This window comes from Rhinoderma darwinii, chromosome 3 (genome assembly GCF_050947455.1).
Source record: "Rhinoderma darwinii isolate aRhiDar2 chromosome 3, aRhiDar2.hap1, whole genome shotgun sequence".
In the NCBI taxonomy this organism is placed as follows: Eukaryota; Metazoa; Chordata; class Amphibia; order Anura; family Rhinodermatidae; genus Rhinoderma; species Rhinoderma darwinii.
In genome coordinates, this window is record NC_134689.1 from 372,747,843 (window position 1) to 372,758,657 (window position 10,815).

Consider the following 10,815-nt stretch of genomic DNA (forward strand, 5'->3'; position numbering starts at 1 on the left):
GAACTGCCAATCCGGCCCTTGTTGTAATCTACATTACAGTGCCGATCACATTATCTAGAAGATAGGGCACTTATAATGTGGTGACAGAGCCTCTTTAAATAAAGTTTATGACATTTTTTTTCCCATAAAAGTGGTTTTATTAAGTAAAAAAGTGTAAAAAAATAAAAAAAACACATACACGTACACATATATGCTATTGTTGCGGTCATAACGACTCAAACAATGACGTTTACACATTAATTAAACTGCTGGGTGAACGGCGTCCAAAAAAACACCAAAATACAACAGCAAAATTACTTTTTTTTTCCATTCCACCCACAAAAAATTAAAAAAAAGTTAATCAATAAGTCCCATGTACCCCAAAATAGTACCAAACTACACCTTGTCCCGCAAAAAACAAACCCACATATGGCTACATTGACGGAAAATTAAAAAAGTTACGGCTCTTGGAATTCGGCGATGCAAAATCAAGTAATTTTTTTTTAAAAGGGTTTTTATTGTGCAAACGTAGGAAAACATATAAAACCTTTACATATTTGGTATCCCCATAATCGAGCAGATGCATCGAATAAAGGTAACATGTTAGTTATGCCGAAAAGTGAACAATGTAAATTTATAACACGAAAAACTGTGAAGGAATAGTTGTTTATTTTCAATTCCCTCCTAAAATAAAGGTAATAAAAGTTAATCAATATATTATATGCATCCAAAAATGGTGCAATTGAAAAATACAACTCGTTCTGCAAAAAAATAAGCCCTTATAGGGTTTTGTAGACTGAAAAATAAAAAAGTTATGACTCTTGGAGTGCGACAGTGAAAAAACCAAAAATAATCCTTGGTCATTAAAGGGGTTTTCCCATGAAGGACACCTCTTGGAGCCATAAATTGTTATGTCATAAATATCAGATAGATGCGGGTCCCACCTCTGGGACCCGTACCTATCTCTATAACGGGGCTCCCTAAACACCGTTCTAGATTTTTGTTCTCACATTGCCTCCCAGTCACTTACTGATTACTCGCTGAGCTACGCTATTTCTGTAACTGCCATAGTAGTGAATGGCAGTTACGGAAGCAGAGTAGTATGCGAGCTACACTGTTTCCATAACTGCTATTCAGTTCTATGGAAGTTATGGAAAAAGCGTAGCTCAGCGAGTTAAGCTGTTTCCGTAACTCCCTACCATGTAATCAGTAAGTGGCCGGGAGGCAGCGTGAGCACAAAAAGCTGGAATGGGGTTTAGGGTGGCCCTGTTCTAGAGATATTTGCGGGTCCAAGAGGTGGGACCCGCATCTATCAGATATTTATGACATAACCAGTGGACATGTCATAAATGTCCTTCATGGGAAAACCCCTTTAAGGTCAAAAAAGGCCTGGTCGTTAAGGGGTTAAAGGAAATGTGTTGCTAGAAATTTTTTATTTTTTTTCCAGTTAAACAATTAGTATTTGAGCGATTACACATAGTTTTAATTTTTTAAATGTTTTCACAAGTCAGGAAATATTATAAATTAGATTCTAATTTCTAACATTTCCATGTGCTGGGCACTAGAGGGAGCAGTTCCCAAAATTGCAGCATGGTCACTGTGGTAAAGCAACCTCATTGATTTAGGCTGCAAATTTGGGGTGGACACACTCTCCTCTAGTGTCCTCACACAATCCCACCTCCCTTCTTCTGGCTAGTGCCAGGAGAAGGAGGGGGTTGAATCTTCAAACCTCCTGCACTGTGTGCTGCCATTTTCTGAGTGACTGCACAGTGTAGGAGGATTAGATACAGGGCTCAGCGACAGTATCACACGAACATAATACACACATCACATACACGAACATAAATTACTTGCCGCTTCCGCTGGTCTACGCTCCTATTCCTTCCGCCTGAACATATGGTCAGAAGCCGCGGCCGCAAGTCGCAATCTTACTGTCCGGCAGCGGTTTCCGGTCCACATGAAAATGGCGCCAGATTTCGCTCTGCGAACGAGCTTCGTTTTGGCCTGTGTGGGAGCGGCGTTCCCACACAGATGGCGTACGGCTCCCGTTCGCATTCTCTATGGGGTTGTATGTGCCGTATTCCATCTCTGTATGTGTCGTTAATCGACACATACAGAGATGAAAAAAAAAATGGCAGCCCCCATAGAGAAGTAAAAGTTTGAACACAGTAAAAATTAGAACGTGACAACACTAATACATCAAATTTTTGTTTATATTTTATTAAAAGCAATATAATAATAAAAAAAAATCATGACACCTTCCCTTTAAAGTCACTCTCCGCTCTGGCTAATAAATGAGGGTTCTGGGTCCCCCTCTTTTAACTCCGAATTTCCTAATCAGATATTTGAAAATGGCTTTTCAACCAGACAACAAATCGAAATAACAAATAATTGAAACAAAAATTGAGAAGTCCTGAAACTCTAAAGAATTAACAGTAATTAGTATTCATGTACATACAGGGACAATGAATCAGATTAGACGTTAATTACGTTATAATTCTACTAACTATGAACGTGTTTGGTCTATTATTGTAAAGCTGTTAAGGTCTAATTCCTGTAATGACTTCATTAGTTTGTTAAGCTTGAAAAGTCTTCAATCCACTTTCGGTGCTGGTAATTATGTAAATACCTTTCTAATTACACACAATGAGGCAAAAAAATTTATTCTGTATAGACCAATTACTAAAACTTTCACATGAAATTACAAGGCTGGCTCTCTGGGCAAATTACAGTAATGATAAAACTTTTAGCAAGTAAAGTAAAAACTTTCGTTAAGTTACTTTAGAGTAACTTTGGAGAATTATATGTAATTATACATGATTTATTGTATTTAAAGGAAAATTCCAGCCGGAAACATATACTATACGGACAAAAGAATTAAGACATCTCTTAGGCCCTATGCACACGAACGTAAAAACGCCCGTAATCACGGGCCCATAGACTTCTATTGGCCACGGGTACCTCCCCCTATGCTTACGGGAAGGTGCCCGTGCTGTTGAAAAATATAGTACATGTCATATTTCAGGCCGTAATTACGGCACGGGCAGGCCCATAGAAGTCTATGGGGCTCCCGTAATTACGGGTGGCTACGTGTGTGCACCCGTAATTACGGGAGCGTTGCTAGGCGACGTCAGGGGATAGTCACTGTCCAGGGTGCTGAAAGAGTTAAACGATCGGCAGTAACTCTTTCAGCACCCTGGACAGTGACTTTCGATCACAATATAGATCAATGTGTCAAAAAAATAGAAGTTCATACTTACCCAGAACTCCCTGCTGCATCCTTCAGTCCGGTCTCCCGATATGACGTTTCAGCCCATGTGACCACTGCAGTCAATCACAGGCTGCAGCGGTCACATGGACTGCGCGTCATCCAGGGAGGTCGAACTGTATGTCGAAAGAGGGACGTGTCACCAAGACAACGGCCGGGTAAGTATGAATTTCTTTTACTTTTACTACGGAAAGGGCTGTCCCTTCTCTCCATCCTGCACTGATAGAGGGAAGGGCTGCCGATTAGTGCAGTGCAATTTTGCAGCGAAAACATGCCAGTAAATACGGGTGGAATACGGGTGACATCGGACCCGTATTTACGGGCACGGGTCCGTAAATACTGGTGCAATACGTGTCGAATACGTGTAACCAAGAACCCGTATTTACGCCAGTATTTACGGGAGGAAAAAAATATGTTTGTGTGCATGAGGCCTAAATCATTGAATTCAGGTGTTTCATTCAGTCCCATTGCCACAGGTATATAAAATCCAGCACCTCGCCAAGCAGTCTATCTTTACAGATATATGTGAAAGAATGGGTCGTTCATTGAATTTGAGCGTGGTCCTGTAATAGGACGCCACCGTTGCAACAAGTCCGTTTGTAAAAATGTCTTCCCTGCTAGATATTCCACGTTAAATTGTGAGTGGTATTATTGCAAAGTTGAAGCGTTTAGGAACCACAGCAATTCAGCCACAAAGTCGAGTGCTGAGGCGCATAGTGCAAAACAGTTGCCAACACTCTGCTGAGCTCCAAATCTCTGGCATTAACATCCACACAAAAACTGTGCACCGGGAGCTTCATGGCATGGCCGAGCAGCTGCAGCAAGTCTTACATCACCAAGCACAATGCCAAGCGTCGGAGAGAGTGGTGTAAAGCGCGTTGCCACTGGACTCTGGAGCAGTGGAAACATGTTCTGTGGAGTGATGAATCACGCGTCTCTATCAGGCAGTCTGATGGACAAATCTGGGTTTGGTGAATGCCAGGAGAACGTTACCTGCCTGACTGCATTGTGTCAACTGTAAGGTTTGGTGGAGGAGGGAGAATGCTATGGGGTTATTTTTGAGGGGTTGGCCTAGACCCCTTAGTTTCAGTGAAGAGAAATCTTAATGCTTCAGCATACTAAGACATTTTAGACAATTGTATAATTCCAAATTTGTGGGAACAGTTTGGAGAAGGCCCTTTTCTGTTCCAGCATGACTGTGCCCCAGTGCACAAAGTAAGGTCCATAAAGACATGGTTGGGTAAGTTTGGTGTGGATGAACTTGACTGCCCGCACAGTGCCCTGACCTCAACCCCATCAAACAACTTTGGGATTAACTGTAATGGGGATTGAGCGCCAGGCCCTCTCATCCAACATCAGTGTCTGACCTCACAAATGTTTTTTTGGATGAATGGACAAAAAAATCCCTCAGATGCACTCCAAAATCTTGTAGAAAGCCTTCCCAGAAGAGTGGAAGCTGTTTTAGCTGCAAACTAGACATGACATCATGTCTAAATCCATATTAATGCCTATGGATTTAGAATTGGATGTAATAAAAAGCTCCTATAGATGTAATGTGTACGTGTCCCAAAACTTTTGGCCATATGTGTACATAATTTATTGACAGGTGATAAATGTTAGATTGGTGCTGGTCTGACCACTGGCACCCTCACCGATCAATAGAACAGGGGACCCGAGGTCAGTGGGGGTCCCAGCATTTGGACCACCACCAATTTAACATTTATCAATTATCCAGTTTCTGGCTAAAATACCCCTTTAAAGGGTGTCCCCCTAGGATGCGTGCGCCCCCGCTGCTCTTGCATGCTGACATGATGTTCACAGTGACAACAGATCAGGTGAAAGCAATGAGCATCACGTCAGCGTGCAGGGAGGAACAAGAGTGCGAGGGAAAACACAAACGACACACCTAGAATTAAACATGCCATTGCCACACACATGTCAAAAGATATTTCATGAGATATAATTATATAAGGATTTATTTATTTTTAAAGTTTGTCGCTGTTTTTTCCCCCATATTTTCAGTAAAAACCTGTAACATTAAACTGATTTAAAGAATTACGATTTATAATCATAAAAATAAATTAAAGCAATGTAAAAATTGTATTAGCTTAAATGTCCATATTACATATTACAGTCATAAAGTCATGGTCATATAAGGAATGTTATAAAATCAAATCTTTTAAAAATCTTAAATTAAATTGGTCTGTTTCCTTTTATTTTATTCTATATTTTCCGTAAATAACTAATATATGAAAATAAGTTTAATAATTGCTTTTTTATTCCTACGTAACAATTGTAAATGCCATACCTCCTTGGAGTCATATAGTCTAGATCATATAAGAAATGCTATAAAATAAATTGTAAAAGAAAAAAAAAATCTTAAAAGAAAAATTAATTTTTTCATTTCCATACTTTCAGTAAATAACTTTGATATTAAAACAATTAAATCAATTAAAAATAATAAAAAAACAAATCTGGTTTCATTTATATACCTTCTTTAAGGTCATACCCCTTTACAGTTCTTCATTCAAGGGCCTATTACAAGTTATCCATAAAATTCCCTACTAATACTATGTAGATGCTGTGACTATATCATATACGTCATTGTGGGTACTAGGTTATATAATATTTATGGTGAATTCAAGTTTAGAGATTAGTTGAGATGTTACCTACCTTCTAATGAAGAGTAGGAGACACCACTGGTCCATTAGAAAACATAGCTGAATAATATGCCCTACTAGAGTTTCACTTGTGAGATCAATGTACACCGCAATTGATTTAAGATGCCCTATAAATAGAGCAGATCTGACGCAAAGGAGTCTGGGAGCATAATCAGCTTACGTGAAGGGCTAAATATATCATATGTGAGAGTTGGTGAAGTTTTTGAGGTTAAAGGGATCCAGTTTTGTGCCAATTTAATTTTGATTTTAAGGCATAAAGAATTTTCTTATATAAAGTTGTTATTGGAACTGTTAAAGGGGTTGTCAGCTTTGGACAATATCTTTTTAAGGAAGGGTCCCCCAACAATAAAGCTAATCACAGGGTGCCCTGCTGGTGGGACCCCAAGTGATCAGCTGTAATTTGTGGGGGAATCCAGCATAAAGAGTCAAATTTTCCTGCAGCCCCACCACAGTGGAAATGAAGCATTACAGACTTCCTATTGAAATCAATGGGCTGTCCACATAATGCATTGACTAGCTTGGTCTTCCAGACATAAAAGATCCTGTTTTGTGGCTGTGCTCTGTTCTGACTAATAGGGGTATTTGAAAATGGATTTTCTAAACCAGCAATTCCGGAAGGCACACGTTAATCTTGCCAGGTCCAATAGAGTGTGTGTAGTATCTCATGAGCCAGGGCTGTAGAGACACAGCCCTGGTCATGGGTACCTGCCTCACAAAAAACGACGGAGATAGGAGATACTGCTTTTGATCTCCTGTTTCCATATTGAAGTTCTCGAGGGCGCTCGCGCTCATGAGTCGGCCGGTGACATCATATTACCGCGCCGACCCATGTTAGCCGGGGGCAAGCGCCACTCGCCGCCAGTTACGAGCGTACTGGCAGGGTTTAAATAGCCCTGCATCGGTTCGCTCAGTAGTGGATCCTATCTCACCTGCTCTCCACTCCACCAACGAGCTATTCATCTACTCACCACTCCACCAACGAGCTATTCATCTACTCACCGCTCCACCAACGGACCTCTCCTGCTCCCCGACTCTTAATCGCCCCTCTCACCGCTCCACCGACCTCCTTCGTGCCTCCCTCACCGCTCCACCAACGGACCTCTAAGTATCAACCCCTCTCCCTGGCTTAACCCTTCACCTCTCTCCCCCAATACAATGAGCCCCCCTCTCTCCCCCTACCATTAACCCTTGCTTCTCCCCCCTACACAACGAGCTGGTGCCCCTGAGTTAACCCTTTCCACCCTACCTACACATCCCCTGGAACATCGCTAGTTAACCCTTTCCCACCTGCCTGACATCCCTAGTTAACCCTTTTCCTACCTGAACATATCCTGGTTAACCCTATTCCTACCTATCCCCTGGTAACCCTTTATCTTCCACATCCCTTTTTAACCCTTAGTGTACAGGGACAGTTATATATTAGGAGGGAGTGGGACAGAAATTGTGAGCGTGTATGTATTGCATAAGTAACTTATATGTATGTTTAGATAAGTGGGTGGTGGTATAGAATAGTATTGCAATACCTTGTTTATACTGTTCCACGTGTAGTATCAGTGTAATCAATACATATTAAGTTTTTATGTGTATTGGGATACACTGATAATATACTGTGATTATTTACTGTGTTTGGTGTATTTTATATCTAAGAGTGATTACTGTGTGTATTAATAAATATTACCTTTATTTACTATACAGTCGTATACACTTACTTAACAGCAAAGTAAATAGATTGGCGTTAATACAAGGAAAAGCTAGGGGAAGCTAGGCATAACCCTAGTGACCCTAATATAAAGGAGGTAGTAAGAGTGGGTGACACTGGCCAGTGAACCCCACCACGTATTACACCACAGCTCCTTTTACAGTCTTCACAACATCTTGTCAGATGGTATTAGATGTGTGTCTAAAAAAGGTTCCTTCACTGGGATCGATACGTTCTCCCAGTTTCTTCATCAGTCATGGATACAATATACAAAAAAACCTTTCTTTCTTTTTCAGGTTTCGATGGCTGCAGCCATGAAAAAAGGCGAAGCCTGTGGAGTTGCTTTAACCTTTGCGCTGTCAGAGGTCTTTGGACATTTTGTACCTCTGTTTGACATGACAATTCAGTTCACACTTTTGAGATGTGCGTTGCGCATCTCGGACGTGAAAAACTGCAGTTGCGGGGTGCGATATCATGCATCCCCGAGTCTATGGAGGGATGCGTGAAGCGTGAAAAAATAGGACATGTCCTATTTTTTTCATGGATCCTTCACACGGTCCGTTGAAACAACGGCCATGTGAACGGCCACTTTGAATTATATAGGTTCATGTGACGGCCATTGTTTCAACGGCCGTCACACGGACGTTTAACATGTTCGTGTGAATAAGGCCTTAGGATAGGAACACACAGCGTGATCAGGACGGATACGCTGCGTCAAGCTGAACAGCGTAGCGTGTCCACCCAGAACCCCGAAGGAGTGGCGCTGGTGATGGCTCTGGCTCAGCTTCTGAGCCCGCTCCATCACCCTCACGTACAGTTACATGAGAAGGCTCTAACACATTAGCGCTGACAAGGTAACTGTACATGATTGGGCAGGAAGGGGGTTAAATTGAAAAAAATGTTAAAAACTATACCTATATATTTTCTGAGAGTAGACACCTGGTACATTGTCAAAATGTCGTTCATTTTAGAGATTCGCTTTATGCACACGGTCACCGTCATGCAATTTTGGGACAAAATGAAACACACAAAATGAAAAATTAAATGCATAAAAATGTCGATTTGTGATTTGTGTGTTAGGAGTGTGACCCAAGCAGTAAATTAAATGCACCACACATTCCAAAAACAAAAGTGCAATCATCTTTTGCAGAGATTCTGCTAAAATCGCGGTAAAAAAACCAAAACAACAGGGACTGACCGCGACGAGTGAACACAGCCTAACCTATTCAATAATGGCAATTCTGTGAGCTTAATCTAATGTGTTAACTAAAACCTTATTTACACGAACGTGTGCGTTTTGCGCGCGTAAAAAACGCAGCATTTTTCTTGCATTGCAGTTCCGTGTGTGTGTGTACGCGCATATGTAATCCATATGTCAGCAAAATAAACTGAAGGTGTTTTTTCTTTCCTCATCAATTCTTTAGCAACTGCTGCGTGAATCACGCACAGCACACGTATGATGCCCGTGTGCTGTCCGTTTTTTTTCACGCACCCATAGACTTCAATAGGTGCCTGATGCGCAAAAAACGCACGAGAATAGGACATGCAGTGAGTTTCACGCAGCGGACACGCACTGCGTGAAAAACACTGAATGTCTGAATGGCCCCATTGAATTGCATAGGTCCGTGTGACGTCCGTTGTTTTAAAAAACTGAGGTGTTTTTTTCAGGAACTAGTTAAAAACGACCATTTATGATGACCATCAGTGGATGAAAATGTATTTAACTGGTGGAAATCTTTTCCATCCATCAGAAAAATGTTAGACATTCATCCCTGGTGACTGTAGCATGCAACAGGAATTGCTAGAGAAGGGGTCAGCGGATTTTACGCTAAAAATCTGGATCGAATAGAATAGGGATAGTTTAAAATGTACAAACTTTGCTGATATTTGTGTGTGGTGCTAATAAATGTCCAGGTCGTGAAGTCAATATACAGCCTAATTAGGCACGGGGGAGGGGGGGGTGTTAGGCACAAAGGGGGGGGGGCCCTATATGTGACAGAATTCAAGTATGATTGATAAGGGGGTGATAACATGAACAATGTACCACCCACTCGATTCCCTGTAGCATAACATTTATCCACAGATCATAGAAGGAAACTCCTAAATCGCAAAACTTTTTTAACATTCCACAGGACTTGATTTGACGTTACTAATCAGGTCAATACACTAATACCACTGGTATAATACAATTTTACGTTTGAGACCTCAACTAGGAGTTTCTTAGACAGATAGAAATGTTACAGAAAAAATATTGAGAATGAAAATCCTATATGTTTCCACTACACTAAACACTCACCCCATACATGAACCCACACATATACACACCCACCCCATACATGTACACACCACATACATGAACGCACACATACCACATACATAGACACACACATATGTACTCTCACCATATTCATTAAAACACATATGTGCACTCACCACATACATAGATGCACACGTGCACACTCACTACATACAGACGCAAACATATGCACTCTCATCCCATACATGAACGCATGCATACGCACACCCACCACATAGATGTACGCACACACTCACCATATACATAGACGCACACATATGTACTCTCACCACATACATAGATGCACACACATGTACTCTCACCACATACGTGAACGCACACCCACCAGACGCACACGTGTACTCTCACCATATACATAGACACACACATATGTACTCTCACCACATACATAGATGCACACACATGTACTCTCACCACATACGTGAACGCACACCCACCAGACGCACACGTGTACTCTCACCATATACATAGACGCACACATACCACATACAGACACACACATATGTACTCTCACCACATACATAGATGCACACACATGTACTCTCACCACATACGTGAACGCACACCCACCAGACGCACACGTGTACTCTCACCATATACATAGACGCACACATACCACATACAGACACACACATATGTACTCTCACCACATACATAGATGCACACACATGTACTCTCACCACATACGTGAACGCACACCCACCAGACGCACACGTGTACTCTCACCATATACATAGACGCACACATACCACATACAGACACACACATATGTACTCTCACCACATACATAGATGCACACACATGTACTCTCACCACATACGTGAACGCACACCCACCAGACGCACACGTGTACTCTCACCATATACATAGA

General features: G+C 41.5%; 1 protein-coding gene across 2 annotated transcripts in view; it reads right to left on the reverse strand.

Moving 5' to 3' along the window:
• Positions 1–10,815, reverse strand: part of NXNL1 (nucleoredoxin like 1) — a 29,583-nt gene that overhangs the window by 17,547 nt on the left and 1,221 nt on the right. The gene's annotated exons all lie outside the window — the stretch shown is intronic.